At 41.8% G+C, this 12,179-nt stretch overlaps 1 protein-coding gene across 2 annotated transcripts in view; it reads right to left on the bottom strand.

The window, feature by feature from the left end:
- The window catches only part of pnpla4 (patatin-like phospholipase domain containing 4), a 60,498-nt gene that overhangs the window by 41,257 nt on the left and 7,062 nt on the right, over positions 1 to 12,179 (bottom strand). The gene's annotated exons all lie outside the window — the stretch shown is intronic.

A 12,179-nucleotide genomic window follows, 5' to 3' on the forward strand; every position in this document is an offset into this window, starting at 1 on the left:
ATACAGTTGAACATAACAATCCTCCATTCAGCAGATTCACCTTTAACTCTAACCAGTCGTAGAGATGCATTGAGTTTAGCAGAGGTCAGCTACCTTCGGTCATGGATCTTCATTCTCAAAATTGATTTCACCACTGTCTTCAAGTAAAAATTAAACTGATGTATTAAGTAGCTTGGACTTGTTCAAGCGTGTGTTGCCGAGGCAATAAATCACAGTGTGATACTGACGTTGAGTACTCGGCCCTGCAGCTGGATTCGCACAGTTGTTGCCAGGAAAACATCTCTGATTAGCTCTGTCAGGGTCTGATTCTGCTGCACAATGATCAAAGACGTACTGGAGGGAGCGGTCATAATCTGTGAATCATAGATTTCAAGAGTCAAGTCAAAGTATCCGCCGCGGTGGAGAGGACTGCATGGCAAACACAGCCTCATCCCATCCCGGCTATTCCTATTAACTTTTAATCTGGAGCGCTGTGAAAATTCATCACTGTAATACTGCGCGTTCCCTGTTCTGCTTGTCCTCTGATCTCCTCATAATAATGTATAATGTCCACTGTCACCAAGGGAGAACTAGAGGACAGCATTAATGTATTCTGGAGAAATTGGAATGCGCGAAGTGCTCGGAGCATTGCCCCACTCGAGCGGGTACCACAAGCACTGTGGTCACAGCGCTTATCCCTTCAGGAGTTATGCCGCACAATACACAAGTGTCTGTGCCAAATTGACCTCTGATAAATCATATTCACAACGACCTGCATCCTCCATGGACACTCAGAAGACTGATGCAGTCTAAAGGGAAACGCTTGGTAAATAGTGGTCCAGTTATATCTGTCTGAAAGCAACACCGTGACAAACCAAATCCAAAACCAGTGGTTAATACTGTGTGTCAGGTCTGATGAGGATACCCCAAACCATGGGAAATCACCCTTTTGTGCATTATTATTTTAAAATGTTAAATTAAACTATCTACTACTACTACTACTACTCATTGACCTTGGTTTAATTGTGCTTGTGCACACAGATGTGTAAATATTTGTCGTCGCTAACTATACACCTTGTATGTTTTCAGCACTAAATAATAAATGCAGTGGCCATTTAGTGGCTGTATACTATGTGTTTTTATGTGGCGCAGAAACAGCAGTAGAGCCAAGGACTTGAAGTCCATGAGTCTACTCCTCACTTGATTTATAATGTCAGAAAACATTTTCCCTGAGGAGTTTATGGTTCAATCTCTAGTTTCCAGTCTTCTTCAATACAGCATGATCTTCATTTTGTAAATGATGGTCTCATTTAGAGTAAAATAGACGATAAAGCACTGGAGCGTGGATGCTGCGTGATTGACAGCTGGTCCGTCCAATCGGTGCATGTGTAGATGGGCGTGTAGTGGAAGAGCTCTCAGTCAGACCCACCCCCAATTCTATGTCCGGTTAAAAAAAACCCAACATGGTCAGAATGCGAAACTCAAGGCTTCAAAACGGCAGCTCACAAACCAACAGTTGCCACTTGACTAGAACAAGCTCAACTTCCATTTGTCAACAACTACAATGACAAAGTGTCTGAAACTGGAGCACAAACATTTAAGAGATTTTAATAATGATCTGATTATGGAACTCGTGATTAAAGGGCAAAACCCTATGTGTCTGACATGAATGTCAGAAGAAACAAAACGCAATCGGTGACACTGCAACAGATTACAACCTTTGGACAAAGAGCTGGACAGAGTTTATTGCCAAAACAGTCCCTTATCTTCAATATTCACACACCTGATGAAAAGTTTCACATTCATCCAGATACTAACAACACAAACATAATTCTATTCTATACGACAACATGAGAACTTTGAGCAAATATTGTCTTTATTCATTTCCTGGAAATGCTCTTTTCTTGGAAAGGATCTGGGAAATAATTCCTATATTTCTTGGACATGATTATGTAATTTGGAACTATAATTACTGAAAAAGGGATGTGCGGACTTGCCAATGTTCAGTGCCAGGAAAAAATGCAGGAAGTAGTATGACCTACAGACACAGTACGGTAGAAGGAAATCATTTTAAAGCCATCATGTCAACTATCAACAAAACGCTGTCGACGAATGTAATCCAGAGTTCTGCAAAATTGTCCGGATTCTGACAACTGATTAGCAATAATATTGAATTATTACACAGTTAGTTTCATATTCAGCAAAAACCCGCTCAGCCAAAAGTGTGCTGGGGGGCTGGCAATGGAGGCCGGCGACACCATCAGACTGAATATGGAAGGCCGGCTCTGTCATTGGCTGCAAGCCAGACAGCTCTTAAAGTAGCGGGGGAGAGGACATGAAACAAACTTTAACCTATTATAGATAATCCTGACAAGCCTCTCTACGACCTACTGGACCGGTAGCCGTGCACAATGACTGATATAGGAAATCTTTCCAATAACGCATTCACCTCTCTCTAACAGAACTGTCAGCTTTATAGTTTCTATAGTTTCTACTTCACTCCGCGTGTTCCGAGTGTCCTTGGGCAAGACAATTACCCCCTAAATTACCCCTGACAGCTGTTCCGGCACTATATGAATGATAAGTGTTTTTTTTTTTTAGATTCTTTTTTCTAAGCACTGTGTATAGCAGCGCGGTTTGAATGTGTGTGCGGATGTGTGACTGTGACTTAGCTTTGCATGCTTTGCATGGTCAAAAAGACAAGACAAGCAGCAAATGGATCCAGCACATTTAAAGTTTAGTATAGTAATCAACAGTTTATAAGATTATAATATGATTACTAATATTAAGATTAGAATATTCTTGTTTTTTTTACACCTACCCTGTCAGTCATTTGTATCCTTCTGTGCTGACTTATTCTCACTACGATTAAGTTTGGTCAGGGGCCTTTTGGGTTTCGCCTGCCATTGAGACAACACTGGAAAGTTTGTTTTTGTATCAGCAGCTTACAGTAAGTGACCGATCACGTATGTCATGATGACATCATCATGAAATGGAGATGTTTGCAGCGTGCATGCAGTTCACGCTTCGCCCCTGCGATGCTTTTAATGCTTGCACTGCAGCCTGACACGGATAACAGCCGTTTGAGGGACAACCTGTCCTCCAGCGGGTTGCAATGCACTAACCTACTGCCCTGTAGATAAAAGGCCGCAGCCATGCTCAGAGGATATGCTTTCAGTTTGACCCAATTTCTCATAAACCTACTTGAATATGTTTATTCTGTCTCGCAGGGGCGACATTAACAGTATCCCGCCGCTGAAACAGAGCACTACTCTTTCCACAGGGCATGAGGTAAATTACCAGCAGACACCCAGAGTAGCTCTCTGTTCCCTTTGCATCTCCTTCACATATACAAATATAAAATGTTTACATAATGAATCCTTAATGTGTTGTTCTAAGTGTGACTCTGGACGGTCAGGTAAAATCTGAGGTCATTAAATGTGAAGCATTAGCGCTGCCTTAATTATACAGCGTTGGCTGTACGGCAGCTTCAGAGTGCTCTGCGGATTTGCTGATGAGTTGTCAGAGCACAAAGGATTAAGACTCAGATATAATATTAGCTTATTGCTGCAGCAGCAGCCAACCTCATCAAGGCACAGTCTTTTCTTTTTCTGCATAGTATCGTGCAGTATAGCACCTAAATGTGTTTGTATGCATAAAAACAAATAATAATAATAATGCATTTTATTCATATAGCACTTTTCATGATGCTCAAAAGACACTTTACATCTATAAATATAAAACAACACTCTAAAAATAAATCACAGTAAGTATAAATTAATTTATTATCATTACTATTATTATTATTATACAATAAAATCACACATTAAAAGCAGTTTTGAAGAGGTGAGTTTTGATTAAAGATTTGAACAATGACAGGTTGTTGCAGTCACAGATATGTTTGGGGAGAGAGTTCCAGAGGGTGGGGGCAGCGACGGAGAAGGCTCTGTCGCCCCAGGTTCAAATGAGAAAGAAACAACACGGATTAAACCTAAAGTTAATACTCTCAGCATTTCAAACATTACCAGCCGGTGGTTTACTTCTTGAGTCTGAGTATAGTTCGCTCACACAATGCAAAAGGTGTGCAGGTCCGCTGGCAAGACGATAACCCCCACGTGAACGTGAACGTTTGTCTACCTACTGGTCCTATACATTTCAACTCTTATGATTCTCAAGTTCAACTTGAGAATCATAAATGATGTTTCACACAAGACTAATAGCTGTGGATACGTACATAAAATGGGAGGAAATGGACTTGACGAGCTTATTCCTGCCACCAATACCTGGCCTGTATTGACAGATGGATTGTTTAATATAGCAGCATGTCAAATCCGTCGGAGGTGTGGGATGGATGACAGAAAGAAGTGGGCGGAACGTCGTCTCTGTAGACAAGCTGTAAGAGCCCCCAGCCTTGCATTGCTGTGCTGAAGTGTTGGGTGTATTGGGATAAAAGCATGCACATTTACACAGTCTGTCCTCAAAGGCTTTCACGGTGTTCTTTTTTAAAATGCGGCAACCCTAACGCAGTGGAGACGTGGGGGTTGTGGCTGCGACGGGGGGCAATTCAACCTTGCGGTTCAGATGTTCAGAGGGACAAACACACAAAAAGAAGCATGACTCCCTGCCCACAAGGACTGCCTCGTTCAGTCGAGCTGTCTGCATAATGAAAGCACATCTGTGGGTCTTAACAAAAAGCACGATCCGTCACCTGACCTCCTGAAAACTGGCAACTAAAATGATCCGTGAGAGATAGTGAAAATCATATTCCCGCTCACACTTCAAGCAAAGCTGATGGCTGTCACGCATCACAAATGTAATAACCTGCTCTGACAAAATGATTACCATCAAACCTGGTTGGGAAAAGGTTATTGATGGAAATTGTTATCTTCACACTTGCTCAGCAGTTTCCAAAGGGGATGTGGGCTTTCTATTTCTTCCAAGCTGTTTAGAAGATATTCTCACTTGTATGCTTCTTAATTCAGGGTGGGATTTTCTTCATCTACTCTTTTAGCCCAGAGCGTCCCGGGACATGTCAGTTCATACATCGGTCCCTATAAGACCACGTGTCACGTGCCACTGAGCCCTTCACTGATGATGGTTATGGGAAGCGGTTGAAAGCTCTTTCCCCAGAGGTCAAGCAAGATATTGTTATTTTCATACATTTGTCACTATCCTGTGAAATGTCTCCCCGAGACATCCGCTTGCAATCAGTACATAAGCAGGCCTGTTTTCATTTTTGTGAAGTGCATTTTTGTGTTTTTAAACCCTGTGGGTACAGTACGGAGTGCAATGAGCAATCTTTTGACAAATGAAACAGAAATACACAATAAAGGTGAACAAAACGCAAAGTATAAAACAATTCCTATGACCAAAGTTTGGCCAAGCTGCTAAGCCTGTCTGCTAATGTCTGTTACCAATGCAGAACATTTGACGTTGTCCAGAGGACCTGGTGAGCACTGTTGTGGGCTCAATCACTATCTTGGCTACTATTAACATTGTTTGTGCTGCTTAGTTTAATTTGTTAAGGCCCTGCATACCTGTACGTTTCCAACATCTCAGTAGGTTGAAGTTGTGCATTGCTATGCAGGAAATTACCTCATGTCAATGGTATGTGCCAATAAGAATGAGAGCAGGGGCTAACAGTTGACAGAGGGAAAGCCCTGAGTTGAAGTTTAATCGGACAAAATAAAGAACTATAATGTGGACTATAATGAAAGTGTGTTGGGGCTTTAACAAGGTTCTAATGCAGTGGGTCAGAGAACATAGGCTACTCACTGGTAAAAGTTACTATTCACAAACAACATGACTGACTGAGGAGTGATTCCAGTGCACTTCCATGCAGTAAGGCTAATCACAAGATTATAAAAAAAGATGGCAGACATTAAAGCAGCAGAGGCATAGATATGCACAATGTTAGGCCGTAGTATGGGTTTAGCACCAAAACCTACATTTCCCTTAACACAACGGATGACATGTAATAATAGGGCATCTGCGATCAGAAGGTTTTGGCGGATCGATCCCCCGCTTCCCCCCCAGTCAGCATGCCAAAGTCGTAACGCTTCTGGGCAGAACAAAAGACTCAAATGGAGAGACAAAAACTGTTGAAACAAAAAGCAGTCTTTACTGACAAAAATCAGGCAGGCAAACACAATGTTTTAGGAATCAGCAAAATCCAAATGAACAAAAACTGGGTCGGAATAAAGACGATAATTAGAAATACATTAGCTGGAAAGCAATGATCACGAGGGGAAACAAAGACAATCTGGCAAGGGAGCTGGGAAACCAGGGAAGACTTAAATAAGGGGGAAGGCTTGATGGCAAACCCAGGGGCAGGTGGGTTATTGGAGGCAGGAGTGGATAATCAAGGTTACAAGACAGCCCGTCGTATAGTATGAATGGTACAGCAATATTAAGTCTTTTACATTTCAACCATTAGCACTGGTGTAACAGTATATGAAAAATTCATATCATACAGAAAATTAATTACCGGTATTCGGTATGAAACGGTTTACCGCCCAGCCCTACTCTGAACATGCACGCGCACACACACCAACACACACACACACACACACACACACACACACGCTCTGGTTCTGAATGCTGCCAATCATTTTTGGTCGAAACACTCAGTCCACCTTAAGTCAGAAACATTAACTTTCTACTTTACCCCTTAAGTACACCCTTTTGTTTAACGGTAAGAGCATTTTACATGGCGCATAATATTGATTAGTTATTTAAGAACAAACCACTGAATGAATCAATACACATATTCATTCATGGATTACTAAGCCAGGCACAAGCAGCCCTTGGGGCCGTGGTGAGAGCCTTTCTTGTTACAGAGTCAATCAAACAACCACGGCGATGCAAAGAGACACTGAAGCAAAATAACAACAAAGATTACCTAAATTACCAAAGAGAGACATAATGGGCGCAGAGCGATGCAGAGCAACTACAAACCTACACAAAACATCCAACATAATTCAGCAAAACAAGCAAAAATACCACAGCACAATAGCAATAAAGATACACCACTGGAATGCCCAGCTGTGTCCGTATGTTCTCGGGCGCCGAAGGACCTTTGGACTGAAGCCACAGATCTTCAGGGACTTCACCGCCTGGTACAGCTACCACACCAACCTGGAGTCTGGACTACTAAGGCGCTGGGAAGGGTCGTGCACACAGCGCAGCACACCAGCAGACCTGCACGAGCTGCCCAGTCTTCAGGAGCTGTATACACCCAGTGGTGTCTCAGGAAGTCCCCGAGGGCCATGAAGGACACACTACATCGCCGCAAATGCCTGCTCTGGTTGGAGATACTCCACGGACTCGCACCACCAGACGGAGGAATAGTTTTTCCCCCCTCAGGACTTAAGGCTTCAGAATAAATAGTGCAATCAACAAATTGTATAAACATTTAAAACAAACACACACACACACACCATTCGCTGTTATTACATAATTATTCTTTATTCTTTGTACTGAGTATTGTTATTTTATTTTGTAAAAACACATTTCATTATACAACAGCATATTAGTGTTGTTATTATTATTGTTTTGGTCTTTTATTGCCTACTTAACTTCTTAATTTTACTGCTTTGAAAAAATTAAAGTAGCATAGACAAATACATTATGCATGATAATGTATTTGGATACATTATTGTGCATAATGATGTATACATGTATCCAAATACATATCATTATGTTTTTGGATACATAATAATAACTGATCTCTTTGAAATTTATGATTTTTTTTAAGTTTAAGAGTTAAAGAACTAATTTGTGCAATTTAAGGTTATCATTGGATTTTACTGCTTCAATGAAAACTTGAATAACCCCTTCACCTGTATTCATTTGTGTGTGTGTGTGTGTGTGCGTGCGTATGTGTTCGATTGTGATGATTGAAATGTAGTGTGTGTCACTCAGATGATTTAACTGCCTTTTGTATCTCTTTTATTTTTCATCATGGCCAAACCCACTTAACCAATAAAATTATGCACTTGTGACAAGACAATTAATCTCGCTGATAAAAAAATGCAGCCATGAGGATCTGACTTTGTAATTTCTAATTACTGGAGTGTAAATATGTGAAGTAATGTTACAAGACTGATCCATTTCTCTCTGGGAAGGCTAATGAGGCAGATGTACATCAGGCTGACTTTGACTGTTAATCACTCCACAGTATCCTCGGTAAGCTGTGGGAATCAAACACAATGACACCCGCCCCTCGTCAACACGGCTGCAGATAAACAGTATCCTCCTCTGATCAGTAAACTGACAACCGGAGAATTGTCAACCCAAAATGTTCCCTTTGTCTGGTGAAGTGTGAATAGATAGATCACTTTACATAACTCTTTGTTATCGCCAAAATGGAATTCATATGAAGGGAAATATAATTTGCTGATATCAACAAGTTGTCCTCCAAGGCACAGACACAAGGGAGCCAAGACTGAGCTCCGCCACCACACAGCACTTTCTGGAGCTGCTCCACCACCAATGAATGAGCTGGCGGGCTCAGTATCCAAGGTGATTTTTCTGGAATATGTGCACTGCTTCTGCTTCTCGCTAACCAGCTACAATGAAATGAAGCTCATGGATGGATGTGATAGCTCAACAACAGACAAACACTCACAGTTTACAGAATGAGCAGGTCTGCGTAGCAACATGGTTTAAAGGAATAGTTCAACATTTTGGGACGTAGTAGTGGTATTCACTGTCTTTCCTAATGTGGAATGTTCAGATATGAATCGGATGTCTGTAGTCCCAGGTCCTGGAGCTTCCTGTGGAGGTTGGAAGATATGACGGTTCCCATTCCCTTTTGTCGAGGAAGGAGAGGGCGATATGGAGGTGTATGGGTGTCTTCAACATCAGTAGATCTATTGGCCAAATATGCAAATTGAAGGGGGGGTCGAGGGGCAGATGTGAATGCGAATGAGTGAGTGCCACTGGGTGGTCGTCATCTTGGGATGAATGGTGGGAAGTGCAGGATATGGCAATGATAGTTGACTTTTTGTAGCAGGTGGGTCGGGTGCTTTCTGTGAGGGAGTGGTTGAAGATGGTGGTAAAGACTGGGGCCTATCTGGTTGGCAAAGTCATTTATGTGGATGTTGTACTGGCCACATGCTTCTGGTTTTCTGGTTTGTCTTTCTGAATGACCTCACATCATGCAGAGTAATTGCAAATGTTTATGTCTCCCTGGCCAAGTGCTTTTCATACTCGTCGCCGAGGTGGGCGGTTGCTGCCGTCACCTGTAACATCAAGCCCCGAGTAGAAGATATGAAGTTAATTAGCAAGAGAATCAGCATCATTATTTATAGTGGAGGCTTGGCTCTGTAATCTTGGCTCTAATTTTTGCATTGCATTGCCACAGGCGCCTGGTGTCTGACAGTTGGGTTTCAATTAAATTCCAGTGGGCTTCAATAGAAGTCAATCAGAGTCGGAGAGGCCGAGAGAAACCTGCGCCATACATCACACAAGATGCTGCATAATGTTTATGGTTTTTGCATTCATTTGAAAGGCGAGAGATTCCCGAACGAGAGAGACATATTTGAAAATGCAAATGGTGGATGTCTTGTCGAAGAAGACTAGGTCAAAACATTGCATATGGCTGGAATGTATATTCATATGTGTGAAATTGAGGAGAGGAGATGAAAGCTGTTGTCCTGATAATGCAATATGCTGATTAGCGTTTAGCATGAGCATTTGTATTCTGCCGAGTTGTCAGTCAGTTTCAGCCCCCTTATTTGTTTGCTTCTCTCCCACTCTCACAAATGTGCTCGCATGAACTATTTTAAGTGAGAAAGAAATTTCCAAGTGTGGGATCGTGACGTGTTAACCAGCAGTCACTCCCAAGCCAGTTCCAAGCTGCTGCTGCTGCTGCTGCTGCTGAGCTAAAATCCTGAAGTCTTCTCTGCTCTATTTACTTTAAAACAATCACTAAGATGCAAAGCTTGTGTTCATTCACGTCTATGACGAGAAACTTATAATTTTGCCTGAGCAAAGGCCTAAGGGGTAACTCGATCAGCCGACCGGTGGTGCAACTTCATCCCACTGTCACACAGCATTTGGCGGACCAACGATTCGATTCAATTCAATTTTATCTTCATCGCGCCAAATCATAACATACATTATCTCAAGGCCCTTTACATAGCGAGGTTGAGTCCTCACAATATTACAGAGAAACAGTTCCCAATGATGTAATTTTAAGAGTCACAGGCAGTCACAGTGTTGCAGTCAGGGTCTGTCAGTTAGGCTCTCAAATCTAAATTTGGAGACACAGCAATGACTATTGAAAGACCATTTTAATATAAAATGAGTCATATGCTATCATCGCTGCTGGTTAGGGATGAAACGGTTGCCGGTTTCACGGTAAACCACGGTGAGATATGGGAAGTATAGGCATATTTTGGCTTTTACAAAAGTGCTGAGGGACAGTTGATAGAAGATGGCTGTCCTGTCTTCAGAACATGCAGATAAAAAAACACTACTAGACGTGGAAAGAGAGATTGAGATGGTGGGCGAGCGAGCTACAGAGTGAATGCAGAGAGAGCGGCATTAATAAGGACAAATAATTGAATGAGAGAAATGAAACTGTTTTGTTTTTATATATTTTAAATCTGATTCTTTTGTGGTGGTTATGTTGCAAAGCAGAAACAAACAGGCACCTCTCTGCAAAAGATAGGATCTTTGCGTATGCAATACAGCTGCAGTAGGTCTCTTCCTCGTGTTTTTTTTTTCAAGAAAATAAAGAACAGCGAAAGGTTCGAAAGCTTTAGGTATCAGTGCTTTTTGAACATTTTCCTCATATTTTAACAATACCATGATAGTAACCGTGATCAATTTGGTCACTAAAAAACGTGATTTTCATTTTTCACTACTGCTGGTTGATGTGAAATGTATACTGGGACACTACACTTTACACACGTTCAGCTGCGTAGTATTAGTGACAACCAATAGTGCCTAAATTTGATTTCGGTGGCAAAAGGTTCCCCATGGAGGTCGCCGAGCGGTGGAGTCTTGGTTGAGTGTGTCTAAAGACGAAACCAAATCCGACCAACATGTTCACATTCTGCATCATGGTGGAATGGCCTTTTCAGAAATATCCCGACATCTATTTCCTCTCTTCCCTCTTGTGCCCTCTTCACTTTTTTAAAAAGGGTTCTTCAGAATTTCCTTGCTGTGAACACAACGCATAGCACTGCCTCCCGGCCTTGTTAGTCACGCCCAATTAGGCACACATTATTTCAAGCTTTCCACAGGGTTCAATTTACACAAATGATTATGGTCCGTCCAAAACCCCGAGGCTGTTTTGATTTCCAACCAACACTCTTATAGGACGCCGCTTACATTTACTTTGAATGCCAGTGTTTCTGTAAATAACAGGCAGGGTGTGGAGGACTGCGGCGTGTGCCGTGCCGATATGAATATTTTATTGGGCTGCTCAGGGGTCACTGCACGTCAGCCATGACAGCCACATAAATCAAGAGCCATATCAAGCAGGAAGATGTTCCTGAGGTGCAGCAGACTGTTAATGCGGGGAAAGTGTGACCCTTTCTGCCGGTGACACACACGCACACAACAGGACGGCAGATAATGGGCCTCATTTATCAAAAATATTTATGTGTTTATTTCCTATATATAAAAGAAAAGAACTAAAACACCCAAAACATCTCCAATTGGGGACCTTTTCCTTTACTATTTTTTTATACAACCAGATTTTTATTTTCATTGATGTGACCAACATTACTACCGGTTATAATTTACTCATAAGGTTAAATGTAGAGCTGTGAAGTGTCCGTGACTCTGCTAGTCACAACAAGGTCGAGTAGGGCAAACCTCACGAGCCATCAGACGGTTTCAGCCATGTTCTAAATATCTGGACCAATTATTTTGAGGGGGAAAAACATGAAAGCCATCATCAAAGATATGACCTAGACTTTCACAGCGACTGCAGTTGATGATAGGGATTCAAGTTTCCACTGCAGTATGAGAGACTACTGGGAAAAAAGAGAAATGTCAAATTGTACAAAAAGGACATAACTCACCTACAGGTAGAAACATTACAGTCTATATACATGAATATAAAAACAAACAAAATTGGAGCGAGACTGCAGCTGGATTCGGAAAGTCTATCCTATTGTCTTTTCCTAACCACTTTTCCTAAATGGAAATTGTCATGAGGTCAAGTAAAAGGTGTTGGGGAG

Source organism: Scophthalmus maximus, chromosome 1 (genome assembly GCF_022379125.1).
Source record: "Scophthalmus maximus strain ysfricsl-2021 chromosome 1, ASM2237912v1, whole genome shotgun sequence".
In the NCBI taxonomy this organism is placed as follows: domain Eukaryota; kingdom Metazoa; phylum Chordata; class Actinopteri; order Pleuronectiformes; family Scophthalmidae; genus Scophthalmus; species Scophthalmus maximus.